The 16,334-nt window shown below is 37.7% G+C and overlaps 1 pseudogene; it reads right to left on the reverse strand.

The window, feature by feature from the left end:
• The window catches only part of LOC136784983 (glutamate receptor ionotropic, kainate 2-like), an 85,312-nt pseudogene that overhangs the window by 46,687 nt on the left and 22,291 nt on the right, over nt 1–16,334 (reverse strand).

The following is a 16,334-nucleotide window of genomic DNA, read 5'->3' on the forward strand; positions in this document are numbered from 1 at the left end:
GAAATGTTTTAAAAAAATTATAATATGAGTTTTAATTTCTATTTCAAAGGTAGACTGGGTTGTGAGAAGTCGGCGTGACGGGGAGAGAAAGAGTGTTAGAGACAGAAGGAGAGAGAGAGAGAGAGAGAGAGAGAGAAAGGGGGAAAGACGAGCGGCCTCGCTTTGTGTCCAGTCACTAACGAGCTCCTCGGGACTGCACTAGCTGTCATGAGATTTCAAAGAGACGCTCTTTCGCTTACAGCTCTTGTAATATTTTTCTCAGTTGCTCCTTTCTAGCTATACTCGTCATTATTTTGTCCCTGCTCGTAGCACCCCCTGAGAATTTCTCTTGAAACACTTTGGTACATAGCGTGATGATATACATTCAAATGGATATATAATAAGAATTTACGCATATATTGCTTCCATCTCATTTATAAGTTCATCTGATGGCGCGACATTTAAGAAAATTGCAGACGCTGCACCGTGTCTTATGCTCAAAGCTTTTCCCAGCGCTGTAATGACGAATAATACAATTTGTCTCGAAATGCACTCACTTCATTTTACCACTCGACGCTTCGTAAAGAAATTCACAATTTTTTTCTCTCTCACTCTCCTCCATCCCCTCCACCGCTCTTATACTGTATCATATTTCCAGCTAACTGTGTTTTTTCAGAAGAGCATTATATTTATGTTTTCAACGTGTCTGTAATTTTAAACTAATAAAGGGTGGCAGTTGTAAAGAATTTCATCCAGTGTAAAGCAGACGGCTTATTACACTCTGTAATATGTCTGACTCATCGTGTTACAACAAATGGTCTATTGCACTGCACGGTAGCTATAGTATATATATGGCATTATATATTTAATAGTTAAACCTTTCCCCTTTCCATACCAGTTATAGTATATTTACGAGAAAGCTATTTACGAAGGCGAGTAAATGAGTTACGTGAGTGAAAGAGAGAGAGAGAGAGAGAGAGAGAGAGAAAGAGAGTTGTCAAGTTGAGGAGAGGTTACGCTGTTTCTTACATATGAAATATCCTTCTTAAAAGCTGTTAGAGGCATCTCATCAAAAATTAACTATAAAATTTATGATTATTTTACCATTACAGAATGCTGCCAGGAAAGGGGAATTAAATAATTCATGAAAAGTTCATATTTGATTAGATTGATTTTTCAAATAAATCGATGCAATTATTATTGTTATAGAAGAGGAGACGAAGCAAGTAGCTGAAGTATTTTTTGCTCTCTCCTTGAAGAAAATTGAGGAGAAATTAGACGTGGTATGCAAAAATGTATTTTTTCTACAAAAGATATAGCACTAGAAAATCCGCTTTGAAAAAGTATTAAATGCACTTTGCATTTTTTACCAAGCTTCCTGGGCTCCGTTTCCTTTGGACTCCTTCCACGTGACTCAACCTTGCAAAGTTTTCCTGATGCATTAGAGATACGGGGTGAAATTGACGGAAAAACGACTGCTTTTAATTTTATTTCTATTAGAATTCGTCTTCTGCCTAATGCACTCGTAAATAATGCATTTGCGCTCTTTGAGTGATCCTACCCAGACGGTACCCCCCTCCCCCTAGGTCTGAGTGGCAGTGTTAAAATTGCTACTAAAAGCTCACGTGGAACTTCAAGTCGAGACACATATTTCTTCTGTATCATACACGTATTTGCTAAAATCAGTTTTCTGCATTAAAACGAGCATACGAGGGAATCTCATTTGTCATAATAAACACTCGTTATAAATATCGAGAGAAAAGCAAAATATGCTGGTTTTATTTTACTATCATCCTCGCTTAAATATATTATTTCTCGCTGATCCTTTTATTTCCCGTTTATCCTCTACCACTTTTTATATACGGACTTATTGCATGGTCGAAAATTAAAAAGTTGAATAAAAGCATAGATAAGAGAAAGCTTCTCGGAGCTCGTATTTTTCAAGTAGCCTTTTTCTCATTATCTAGTTGTACGCTTGGTGTAACCAAGAGACAGTGATATAATATACTTTATCGGTATATTCGTCTTTTTTATAGGGTAAAACCGCTTTACGATATTACGTGGTTTCCTGACCGTTCCTCGTATGTGTAATATTGCGTTCACATTTTCTACCGAATATCCCCCATTTCCTTCCCACACTTTTCGACCTTATACTAAAATTCACCATTTTCAACACCCCTTTCCTAAAATAATAACCGATTCTATTTTATAAGTATCGATGATATTTGGCAGCCCTATAAATGTATCAGCACATTCCGTAAATTTCCTAAATCGTTTTTCGAATTTTCCATCATAATTTATATATTTTGTAATATCGTAACCACACAATTCTTATAAACTTTTAATTTTCATAACGAGAAAAACACTTATAGTACTACAAGAAGTTAGATTTACACGACTTGCCAATAAGATAAATAACTGATATATAACAAATTATATAAAAAATAGAATTATTATACTATCTTCATATGTATATCCTGAATCGACAAAAGTGTGATTAAGAATTGAAACTTCCTTACGTTTGAACATTTTATTAGTTCTCGAATGACTTTGGCGATATTTACTTAAAAGGATAAAGCCATCGGTAATTTCCCCAACATGAAATCACGAAGGAAATGAATTTTAATGCTTAAGAATTTCTTAATTAATATAGTTACATGAAACAATAATGTATGAGTGTAATTTCTGAAATCATTTCTACTAGATGAATTTCTCATTTCAGGATGAGTTAACCGGACACGTTGTAGATTTCTCAACTCGAGTAGAACAAAGCGATTAAAATATATATTCTGAGCGATCATCTAGGATAGATTGGTAGCTGGAGGGTATAATCATACGCGCATTATGCGCTTTACGATAATAAGACCATAGAGCCCCTAGATCAGACGTCAATTAACTCGCAAAAGTTTGCTTACTTTGCCGGATTTTGCACTGCCGTGTATACTCATCTTAAGTTTATCGAAATAGATGCGCGCCATAGCGCGAACGGTATAATTTATTATAGCTAAGATTGTCTGGTGGCTTTTAGTACTTCCACTCGACTGAACAATGAACTGGCTTTACATTTCTCCTATCCCACTTTCCCTATACTGTACATATATATATATATATATAGGTATATATAGCCTCATGAAACAACCTTTCTTTCTTGCCAGACAGTTTCTCATCGAGCAAATCTTAACAGTGAAAAATGGAGAAAAACTATGATAATTCACTGAAAGCTTGTCCATTTTCAGAATGAAATTCAATCTTTTTGTGGAAAAAGAAAAAAGAATTTCTCAATAAAGATTGATGCACCAGTTTTACACGTGTCCATAGAATATCTATATAGTGTTTGTATCGACAAGGTAAGTAGGGAAAAGACGAGTGGGGGTGAGGGGTGAGAGAAGGAAAAGTTGGAAAAAGAAATAGAAGATGGAGGTAAATAGCTAATCCGCGAGCGTTCAGGAAGCTTCGGCAATCGGCTTTCAATCCAAGTGGAGTGAGGCACGCTTCTACATTGCTGTGTACGTTGAATGGCGTTGATTAGTAACTACACCCGGAAGTAAACGCGAGCACACCAACTGACGTGTATCGTGCTAGAACGATTTTGCTCATCCCGGTTGCTGATATATAGAGGGAGGAGGAAAGAGAGAGAGAGAGAGAGAGAGAGAGAGAGAGAGAGAGAGAAAAGGGGCAGAAAGGGGAAATAAAGGATAAAGAGGAGGGAGGAAGCAAAGACAAATGAATGAGAAAGACTAGGAGGGAGGGTGCTGAATAAGTGACTTTGATAAGAAAGGAGGTTGGTGTAAGGAACTAGAGACAAAAGAACGAGTCGGTGCACGGTACAGTCTCTGATATTTGGCTTATTGGAGTTTGTATGTAGTACAAGTAGATCGAGTGGATACTTAATCAGACTGTACGTGCACGGTGCAGCAGCATTCCCTGTTTTGTGGCCAACATAGCCCGCATAGGATAAGGGAAGAGGCGAAACTGAGAGACGTTGCAGAGAGGAAGGGCTCGATTAGAGGAAGCTTTACAAATTGAATTCCTTCAATAACATAGCAGCTGATTCAACCGGTCAAAACAGTGAACTTGTGGCGTTACCTCCGTTACCCTCTATCCATTATCGAAACTCCCCGATCGTTGAATCATTAACGCACCTTCACTCATTGCGCATTTCGTCCTCCATTCATTTTTTATACTCAACCAGGCGACAAAACCACTTGCTGCCAAATCACTCTTAATTCGATATCGATAATTAAACGCGAAATCATTTATTGCGACGTTCCTCTACCTAGCCTATATATATATATATATATATATTTGCGTTCTCAAACGTCAAAAACACGAATTGTCAGTTTTTATCGTCGAATATACGTATAAATGTGGGCGAGTGCATCCATTTATTCACGATTATATTGATAGTTGGGTTCATCAGAGACAGATGCAAAAACTAGAAAATTTTAGATTTTTCGAACGCAGTTTCGACTCTTTCCACTCATGAAATTCCAACTTATTTAATTATCAATGCTCTTGGGGGCATTTTCCACTATTGGTGCAGGCAATTCGCTTGTGTGTATTTTAGCCGTCTGTTCGCAGAGGGCATTAAATTCTGCCGCCACAGATCGATCCGCTCAAGTCAAAAGAAGTCTATCTATCCTGCGCGTTGGCATTTCAGCTTTTCGTTTTCCCGATGCGGCTTCTTACTGCCGCACCGCATCGCCTTTGACTCCTTTGATCCCGCCATGCGATATAGTACCCATCGAGCAAAATATTTCCCTCGGAACGCTCGTTCAATGAGATCTTGTCGGTGATTTGTCCAATCGGCTCAAGCTTCCTCATACTGCATCTTTCTACCCCTCACCCGTCACTTTTCCTTTTCCTCCTTTTTTTTCGCTATTTTTATCGTTTTTCTGTCTTCCGCTTTAATCCGATCTACGCTTCGCACTTTTCATACTCAAACCACCGATACGTCCACTTTCATAAATTTTTCGCTCTTTTTCCTTATAACGAGTACTTTAGAGGCTGAGAGATAAAATCCTATTTGTACCGCACGTAAACAAGTGCAACTGGAGTTCATTTCGCTTGCATTATACTAGTAAGACAGAAAATATAAACTGATGTGCCGGCTTCTTTAAGAAACTTGCGAAGCTTTTTATTTGAGCAACTGTTAAAATTTTTATATATAGTATATTATTCCATGAGCACTAGCTGCTACATTCGATAAGAGCAAAGGATATACATCGCTGAAATAAGTTTATTTTCTTCCTCACACATTTAAAGCTGATATATCAGCAAAGTAGATCTGACCAATGTTGATGATGATTTTGGGCAAATCTCTTTCTTATCGCTCGAAGAATTCATCGTCTTAATTAAATCTGGTCTGCTTTTAATTAAATTGAGAAGGAGGCCTCGTACGGCATTTAATTTGATTCAGCTTTTGTGCTCATTTCTTTTCAATCTCGTTCATTAATCGATGCTTTTCAAAGTCTACTCGCAAAGCCGTAAATTCGTTATCTATTGATCAATCCTCCTACAAACTTTGAAAGCCCAACTGAAATTTCATCGAATAAATTGGCCTTAATATTAATGACGTCGTATATATACACAGTGGTTCAGTGCAACGGCCGCCACGATTTTTCAAGTACTTCTAATAATATAAGAACAAAATTTCTCGTATTAAAAATGGTCAGCGTATACCTTTGGGAATAAAATATGACAATGAAATAGAGGGAAAACTCCATGTTTAAATAAAGGATACCTTCATCTTTTATTATTTTTTAAACTAGAACACCATTTTTCTTAAATATTCTCCCAGCTTATTTCAAGAGCTTTCTAAAACTCTATAAATGTATCATTTTACTCGGTCCTTCAGTAGATACTATGATTTGAAATTATAAATAGATGAGTGACTATGCATGTATATGCGTATCGTAGTGGTTGCGCGCATTGGTATAATAAGTCAAACCCACACCAATATGTAATTTCAATTCGTACTATAGCCATCGAACGACTGGATGAAAGGCTAATTTCATATAATCTTTTGAAAAGCTTTGAGATCAGCTACAAGAATATAGAATAAGAAATAGGAAGCTCCGTTTAAAGGATCTCTCTCTCTAACCATACTTTTATTTTAAAAAAATCCTTCTTTTATTTTCTTACTTTATTACAGAAGGGTTATCTAACAGTTTTTTATTCGAAGCATTATCTCTCTAATATTATCAAAACGTGCCTGAATAATCATGGTAACTGTTACATTGAACGCTGTATACCTTGTGTAATATTTTCTGCAGTGCCAATGGCCGTTGCGTAAAAATGTTAAATATTATTATTTCAACAAGATTTATTTTGTCCCTTTGTCAAATAGTAATTTATACTATCTCCCCTCTATCTTCACTCCATTATTTATCCTTTTACTATATACGACAGGAAGAAGGGAAGACGTCAAAACAGCGGTGAAAATTTGATAAATCTACAATGATGACGCGTACACTGCTGACAATGGAGTAAATGGAGTGATACTGGTTGAAAATCTTCAAATGACAAATATTGTAAAGGAAATTTTCTGTTTGAGAGTGGAATCAAAATGTTGGAATTTTTTGCTGTATTTCAGACATTGCATAAAAAGTAGTATTAAGTTTTTGAGAAACACATACGAGGGAGATTCACCATCCCCCACCCCTCACCCTCTTTCTCCGTATTCACTTAAGCAAAATTTCGCAACTCTCGCGAATCCACTTTCTTCTAGCCAAAAACTTTCCGCTTATTAAGAGAAATTTCGTAACTTCTTGTCCTTTTGTAATAAACTCCCGTGTTCTAACAGCGCTACATCCAAAACACAGAAGTCAACGGTATTCTCGAAATTCATTTAACCAGAAATACCTTTTCCGCATCAGCTGCGCAAAACGAGCTGGCTTTGGCGGTAGCAGCGAGTTACATCTGGTCTGTTAGTTACATATAGTTGCTGTGCCCTCGTTTCATTCTTCTCAATTTGTACCTGGCTTAATCAAATGCTAATATAATTAAATTTAACTTCTTACCACCCACTAAACCTCTATTTACCGAATTATTTCTTCCGCAAGTCTCTATTATATCGTACCTTTACTTTAAATCCGACGGGTTTAAACATACTATGAGGCAAATGAGAAAGTGCGATATTCCACACAGTATTATAATTATAACAAATAAAAGAGGGGAGCTGAATTTTCATTTGAATAAACACCTGTCGTGGCGAATGTCAATACTTTAGTTGAGATTCAGGATGGAAGCGTTATGGAATTTTAGTATTAATGGGGGAGGGAACGGTGCCGAAGAAAAAAATGATGAATTTAAAGTAGGATATTGTTTGGTTGGGGTATATACATATATACAGGAGAGTGAGTTTAATTCTCAGAAGTTTGCACGTACCTTGGAGAGGGTTGTTGGATGTGGATAGAGATTAACGAGACAGCTTTGACGTCTAAGCCGATAGTCCCATCGTGTCTCCAAGTGAGGGATCTCCATGGTGTCGCAGATGCTCTGCACGTGGGATGCCGTGTGTGCGCTCTGTGGTCCAAAAATCGCCGCCACACCGCTCCGCAACAAATGACATACTGCAAAAGCAATTACAATAATTTACAATGACTCTCCACGATCAAATGGAATAAAACTTAAAACAAAATACCACCAGCAGTCTATAAATTGAATACTGTACGCGTTAATTAAACAGACATAAATTCAGTTTAACGATACAGACTGAATGAGAATTGAATGGATTTTTAGAGAGGTTAAAAGGAGTCTTTTAGCAACGTGGAAATTCGTTATGACGAATAAGTATCGATAAATCAAATACGTTCACTCGCGATTTAATTTAGCGAATAAATGTTTTCGTTATACCGTTGGCTATCGACCTCGTTCATGGTACATAGGTTTCCCGTCGATAGAACTTTTCTTTCCTGGTTATAAATCACCGCGACGGCGGGTTTTCCGATGGCTAATGCTATAAGCTTGGACTCTCTCTCTCTCTTTTCTCTGAATGCCGAACTCTCAAGTTGGAAAAACCCCGTCGTACGTGTCATCCTGGAAAAACGAAAACTTCTCCATCTTCCTCCGAAGAGACTCGGCTCCATTCCTTTCAATTACGTGGCTACGATTGTCTCCCCGCTGTTCCGGAATCGTCAATTTAATTTACGATCCCCGAACAGATGGCCCAACCATATACTATTTCTGAATTCCATCCAGCCATGGACGATATAACGATGAGTACAGAGATAACGTTAGTGAAAAATTCGTCGTCATAATTGGACACTGAAAGATTTCGGAACCTTGTTTTTCCCAATCGAGAGAATCGATATATAGTACTCTTCCGTTTTTCTCCCTATTTCCTTTAACCCGATCGACTTTAATGGTTATTTCATAATGCTGTAAGAAGCGTTTCGTATTTCAGTACAAGGGACGGAGAAAAGTGAAATATATATATATAGTAAAATGAGAGAATTCAGGGTGAAAAGAGTAGGTAATTGGTTCAAATTCGATCGATGCTTTATGGAATAATTCGACAGATTTTCTATTAACGTATTTAAAGCTACCTTAAAGTTAGCTCGAAAGAGACCCATTCCTTTTCCCATCAGTCCAGCAATAGCAAAAGGTAAAATCAATTAACGAACTTGCATTGCTCGACTCGTCTCGACCATCCTAAGTAATTCTAACCATTCTTTCAAACAATTATCATGCTTTGTGCCCGAGATCTCTTTATCTTAATTTCCATTCAACATTTTTTATTGGCTTCAGCAGTTTCTTCCATAGCATATAATAGTCTCTGATCTGCGTGTATATATAGAGTATACATATGGAACGAAAAGTCTACGCGTTTGTATGCGTAAGCAATAGAGCAAGGAATTCGCTTGGGGATGGGAGAGGGGGGTAGCCCTACTTGATCGCGCCTACGTTCAATCGGAATCCCTGTAATCGGTCCTCAAAGTCAGCCTTTGCCTCGTTCCTGTTCAAAGTAATACCGGACTTTGCCTCGGGCCACTCCACAACGCTAAAATATGAAACGCGCAACCACCATATTGAAATTCTAGATGCAATTTAGATTCAGGCCCGCGGGCGCGAGGCCCTCTCTCTCTCTCTCTCTCTCTAGATCGTAAGCGACTGAGTGTATATGAATGTGTGTATATATACCCAAAGATTTGGATTTCTTTTTTACAGATTCCTCATCTCCTCCGATAGAAATGGCTGCAAAAGGAAGAAGACGACGGGGATACGATGAAGTGACGTTTCGCATCTGGCCTCTACGTTTCCGATGTATATTCATGCAAATTTTACATTTCTGTTGAAAAGGCACAAAAACTTCTACATACATCGATCTCATTGATAATCAGATTTCTGATGCTCCGAATTTTTTAATTACAAAGCATCATTCACCTATATTTATAACAAATATACACATAATAAATTACTAAAATTGTACTCCAATAAATTTTCATTAAAGCTACCTCACGGAACCTCTTCGAAACAATTCTGTGCAATTTTTGTAGCAACAATTTGGAAAAATAATGATTCCATTAAATTAATTGTAATCAATTTAGGACCAAATTCAGTTTTATGGAATTTTCGGAATGTTTGAAATTTGGTGGAATCTGTTGAGAATTCGGTAGGAAATGCATGGCTTTTCTGAATGGTATTAAATCAACGGCGCAGGTAGCTGCATCTAGGAGATGCACCGGTCAACTATATATCGAGCAGTCTTGGAGCTGGGGAGTCGGTCGGTATCATCCGGCTTGGCAAACAGATAGGACTATCGCTCGGTAATGTATCAAACACTGTGAGTCAGCAGCTAATTCACTAGAATCCAAATCCCCTTGCCTCGCTACTAATCCTTAGGGTATTAATAAATTACGAATTCAGGTCCTTTTGCAATTCAGCAACTTGGCGCAACTTTACCTACCTTGGGTTGAGCAAAGCTTAAGAGTTTTCAAAGACTCCCTTGATCCGGAGAAAGAAGCCAATGTGTATATTTATATATGTATCTCTTAGTACACAGATGACGTTTGCTTTACTAATCACGTACAATTTGTTCTGTTTGCGCGTTTACTCATCAATCACAATTGCCCAGCGTGATCACCATAAACAAAGATCGTTATCATATAGATGATCTGCCTCCATAATGGACTGAACTCTAAAGGTATCGCGTAAGCCGTAAGTTTACTCATTAAGGATATTGATTGTAGCCGTGAAAGATAATTTGCACGTATAAAAAATTATAGTTCATAACGTTCCTTATATTCATCATTCTCCATAAAGAAATATAACTTTAATTTATTGGACATTTATTTTAACAGTTCTACTATTAACGAAGATAATTATTTTCACGAAAATAATTCGGAAGAAAGTCAAAAATTTGTCACTATTAATATATATTGTATTAAAAGAATAACCTGCAGTCTTGCAATAAAGGTAATTTACTAAAAAAAAAAAATTATGTAGTTCTTTCTTTAGATTGTATTTTACACATCCTTTCAAATGTCTTATATCCCCTCATTAGCATGGCTCGTCTTTCGACAAAAAAAGGTGCGAACGTTTCTGTCATTATATCTTCCTTGTAATTATCATACAGACAACACTCTTCTTTTGTACCCTCTTCTTTCGCTCTGACGCGACTCCTGATTTCTTGTTTCTCTTCTCGTAAAAACGTTATGTAGGTTCGCTGCTACAAGCTCACGTTTTAATTTAAAGTTTGACAAGTAGATTTATTCAATGAAGTTAATAAATCATATCTGCCATTTCCTGTTTACTCGGAAATGAAGTGTAGCGTAACTTCATCTACAGCTTTCTGCGAATTCATGACTGGGGGATTATTTTATTTTCAGGTAATTACAGCTGGGAAATTTTACGATTGCAGTAAAAAGGGCGCGACAAGTTGAAGTTATATACATATATACATATATATATATAGCACATTAAGGGCATATCGAAACGTGGAATAATGAGTAGGATAGGAATTGTCAAGCTGTAAGTATGGGATTATGGTGATTGTTTGGAGTGTAAGAAAGGAGAGGGGAGCCAGGATGAGAGACGACGGCGGGTGAGAAGCGACGCTACGCGACGCGACGGAAGGCTCCAGAGTGATTTTAATCCCTTCGCAATGAGGACTAAATTGTCTTTTAATCTTCCTAATACCGTCCTCGAGAAACTAACTGCTACACTTCGGGGAGAGGGAGAGACGCAGGCTGGCTGGCTTAGGGCTCTCAGCCATTTTCTTATATAGAATTTAAAAGCGCCCTCGGGCTAAGCGACTTTGTTAAGCGAGATTTACGTTTATCGCCGATTCCCTCTAACCCGTGACGCCTATACTGCTGACTCCTTCCGTGCACCCATCTAGCACGGCACGGGAGAAGCTTATACGAAGGAAATATCGGGAAAACGTCGATTCGACTCTAAATAATATGCATCGAATAAAATTTCTCGAGTAAATCGCACGTAGAAGTGTTCACGGTTTATATTGTACAGTACGTAGAGCGGGGCCGGGGCCGGCTGGCTCTATCCGGCTGATTTCGACGTGAGAAATTTAACACGGTGAGCAGGGAAGAAAGTTTGTTTTAATTTTACCTGCACTGACTTTACGGCGTTTTAGGATGTCTGCGTCGATTTACGAGCTTACTTACGAGTCTGGCGTTGTTATACCGGGCCGTTCCATGCCATTTTATGCACGGGAGCTCAACACGATAACGTCCGATGGCGCAAAGCACGCAAAGTATACGACCTTTTCGCCGATTTACGTAGAGCTTTTCCAAAAGTATATATATAGATAGACCAGCCGCCGCTTCGCGCCGCGCCGCACTGGATATATAGCTGCTCCGTTGTAGCACCTGAGTTATACGGGACTCTGAAAAACGAAGCAAGAGCTTCGACAAAGATACACTATATATGGAACCCTTTTCATACACCGATGAGCTTTCTTTTTTCCAATCTATAAAATCTGTCAAAGCCCCTGCATCGGCGAGTGTTGATTCAGAATTTGTCAGATCCTGGCAAAAGGTATAAGCAGCGAAATGACAAATGCGATGAATGTGTGTATAGGCAGTTTTTTCAGCCCTCCGATTGATCACGGATTGGATGAAAGGAAAACTGTAAACAAGATATTGCAGTCTCAGGTGGTGCAATGTTTTTTCAACAATCGTCAGTCGTATCGAATTTTCCAAGCGGACTCTAAAAAGCTCCTGGCTGGCCTGCATTTTCAGTAGTTCTTAAGCCGACGACTCTTCGAAACCCGGCCAATGTGCGCCTTTTGTTTCGAAACTTGGAAAATAAACTTAATGCTTTAAAGCACGAGGCTTTTGCATAAGCTGCGTCGTCCCTTGTTCGAGTTGATACTTTCCTCTAGCTGGACTCGTAGAGTTTAAGCGTTAACACGATTGTTTTTCCTGTTGGGAAATTAAAGACGAGAAATAGAGAGAAAGGGCTGCTTAATTGGTTGGAGAGCTGATTTGATTTTTGTATATATATATATATATATATATAGGGGAGACCGGGATAAAACGGTACCCTTAAGGATAAAGGCTTATATTTAGGTTATTATTTAAAAAAAAAATGAAAATAAAACGACTTTGATTTAATATAAATCTTCTTTAAAATGGTGACACAAAATTAAATAATTATTTTTATTTTTGATCAATCAAATCTGAATTTAAAAAAAACATAACAATTTACGGTTTTACCCCGACCCATGGGTAAAATAGGGTACTCCACGGATTCAAATTGGATACAAAAAATTGATACAAAGTTAGCATGTATTACATGAGAAATTATGAAAATTTTCAACTTTCTAGTCAGTTCATCCTTCATGAGCCCATTTTAAATTTTTTATGCATTGTACTCATCCTTCTTGTAATTTTGTTAAAGCGCATATTCCTTTACAATAAATACATTTATTAGGGGAAACCCAGGTAAAGTAGGGTACCAGGGTAAAACAAGAACCCATTAATATAACAAAAATTATATTCCTGATTCAGTCATTAATGAAGGTATGAGGTCCGATTTTACCCCGTACGGTTTTGCCCCTTAACCGTACAAAGTGTACTTAAATATTATACAGACATATATCGTATGTAAATTAAAAATACGACTAACGAAATTATAGTTAAAAATATTACAAATTAAGTGACTTAAGTGAAAATTTACTCTATTAGTCCAGATTTTGTACTGAACACTTCGAAATTATCGGAAGCTTTTAAGAATTATATGCAAAAATGAAAAATAAAGCGTTTGGAAAGTAATCAAGCGCCAATGTTTACAAATTTTTGCTGACAAATATCTTCAAGTGGTACCATTACATACCTTCATTAATGACTGAATCAGAAATTTAGTTTATGTTATATTAATGGGTCCTTGTTTTACCCCGGTACCCTATTTTACCCCGGTCTCCCCTACATACAGGGAGATGCAATTTTGCCGTTTGAATTTGGTAAATTAGCCATGAGTGGGTTAACGCGAGCTGAGCCGGTAATGGAGGAGCGAGAAAAGGGAATATGGTAGTAGCGTTTTAGCAGTTTCAGAAAGATGGCCGGCCAGCTGGTCACGGGGAGAAGCTAGGGCGGTTCCCTTGGAGAAGCCGGAAGAAGCTGGGAGAACCCAGAAATGCTGCTGCGCTCGAGAGCACATCGAATTGCTTACTTTCTCTCGCGGTACAATCGCAGGTGTCTGTTGGTTGGAGAAGCTAGGGGTCCTTTTATACGAGTGTTCTCCGAGCGTTCATACGGTATACGACTCCATGCACTAAACTAGAAAACGTGGCCCAGTGCCTGTCTCAAACAAATAGAGAGGACCCACTGGTCTCAAGCTTACTTCGCAGGAAACGAAAGTAACGAGCACTTCCACCGCAGCGTTATACTCTGCCCTGCAGTCTGCTCTCCGCTGGCCCTAGGAAATATCCACCTACCCACAGCTAACCCAGACCCCTATACACCATCCTACTACCACTTTCCTAATCCTCTCCCCATTTCGACAGCTTTACTATCATTAAACATATTCTCTTTGAAGATTATTACTAACATTACATCCTTTACTCTTGTTACTATCAAAAATAAACCCCCTTCCCCCCAGAGGATTATTCAAAAACTTATTCTTCTTATTATCAAGTTTTAAAATTTCAGCCAACTCGAATAGAATGATGAAAGTTATTAAATTCCTCGAATTCTTTGTATTTATTGAAAATAATCTTTTTGGAGATTATTTTGCTGCTTTTGCTTTGCAGGAATTATAGAGTATATCTCTGGAGCGTTATATGTGTACTTTTAGTGCTATGATTAAAGCTAGCTTTGGATCGATAGATAGAAAGCAGTAAAATACCAGACAAAAGGTAGACGTCATTTCCTGACATCCAACTTGGTTCTACCTCGCGCTCTCGCGTTTATGTAGTCGATGCACTTTCAATCGTTACATGCCATTACTGTGATTTACAGTTGTGCCTCGGTACAGTAACCACTTTATGACCACCTTAGATCCCATTACCCGCCTTATCCGCCATCATCAATATTAAACGTGATTCGCTTCATCCATTATTCAAGATTTTTATAATCTGTTATTTGCTCTCTCTCTCTCACTCTCTCTCTTCTTTAATAAAAAGGGATTTTAGGTAAAACAGAAATTCATAGGACATTGCGTGATATTTTCAGAAACAGAAATGACTGATGGAAAAATAATTTTCTTACATGATTCGCATGCGCGCGTATCATGCAAATTAATAAAGTTTATGATTGTTATATTTGCACACATTGAAAATTTCTCGATATAGTCAGCCAGCGATTGCGTAGATTTTACATGGAAATTTAGTTATATGAGCAAATTTAATGCAACGTTAATAATTATACAGATATTATAGGCGAGTAATGAATATTGATTTAATTAGGTTGATGAGGTTCGAAGACAAAAAAGAATATATTCTTATAAAATGGAATTTTTGTGGAAATTAATTGAACTCGATCTGGATTGATTGGGTATAATTATATTCCTAATGGATAATTGTCGTAGTTGATTGGGTTGATTTGGAATTAGCCCGATTAAATTGAGATATATTTCACATGGCAATGCGAAGTCAATGGATGATGTTAAGTTTGTGCGCGATGCCAGTAGCGCAGCGCAGTAAATTACAGGTTACTATAATCCCTCGTTAATCTGGCGTTAAGCTACATGAGCTAATCACAGAGATTCAGAGGGAAATTATACGAAATCGTAGATCACCGTGGTTGACCATTAGATTCGTTAAATCGCTTGATAAACCGCCCGGAACATCCAGATATGTACAAATAAGTATTAATAAAATATATGTATAAAATATCCAAACAAAAAATTCTCATTTTTACAGAAGCTGCGGTCGAGTCAAACAGTTGCGCTATACAATCACCTATGTATTCTCTATATAAGAAATTAATTGTTCATCTTTACCAAACGAGGAAACACGAATAAAAAAATGTTTACTGGAATTTATACTTACCCTTAATAACTGATAAATTTACGTACAACAAATCTAGAGCACAGAAATTTTCGCGACAGATTATCGGATAATCAATTTAAAAATTTTGAAAGATTTTGTGTAATGAAAAATTGTTGGAGCCGTTGACACTAATTACGCCAAGTAGTTATGGGAAGCAAGCATTTTGGGCCAGGCAGCACTTAAATAGTTAACGATGGAGCCATCGTCGACCATCGACAATTTCCAAGGGTACGAACAACCGACCCACACACTCACTATCCACCGCTGTAATTAAGCGCGAGTCTATACGCGTACATGTGCAAAGTGGGTTAGTGGATGCATGTGAGATATCGTACATAATATATCTGTTCCAGAACATATAGTGCTTGAGATATGCGTTACGCCGTTGTCCCTGTCGCAATATATATGTATGTCTATATCGATGTACCCTATATATTAACCAACACAAATATACTTCTTCAAAATGATTTTAGTCGAAAAATTAAAATTATATTGGTCGCGCAGCGCAGAAAATTTATGGATAGACTCTCATTATTATGCTGCGCATTTATCGTGGCCCTTATCTAACCTACTAAACCATTTTTACTGCACGAATTTCAGTTAGTTTTTCAGCAAATGACGCCAGGTACATGCAACTGCGTAGGTCATTTTACTCTATAAAGAGAGGATTTATAGTATAGCAAACATATGTAAACTGTGCCTCAAATTATTGCTAAAAAGTTGGACTAATTTTGTGGAAAACTTTTGATGATGCTACGATGTGCTGCGCGGCGACGTGGCGGAGCGCGGAGGGAGGAATTCCGATTAATCAGAATTTCATTGAGTTTTGGTGGAATATTTAGGAGCGTTCGTAATGGGAATTTAATGCGAACAATTTGAAGGTCTGTATCAGTAATCATCG

This window comes from Prorops nasuta, unplaced genomic scaffold (genome assembly GCF_024137725.1).
Source record: "Prorops nasuta isolate Cenicafe-Biocafe unplaced genomic scaffold, Cenicafe_Pnas_1.2 PNAS00119, whole genome shotgun sequence".
Lineage (NCBI taxonomy): Eukaryota > Metazoa > Arthropoda > Insecta > Hymenoptera > Bethylidae > Prorops > Prorops nasuta.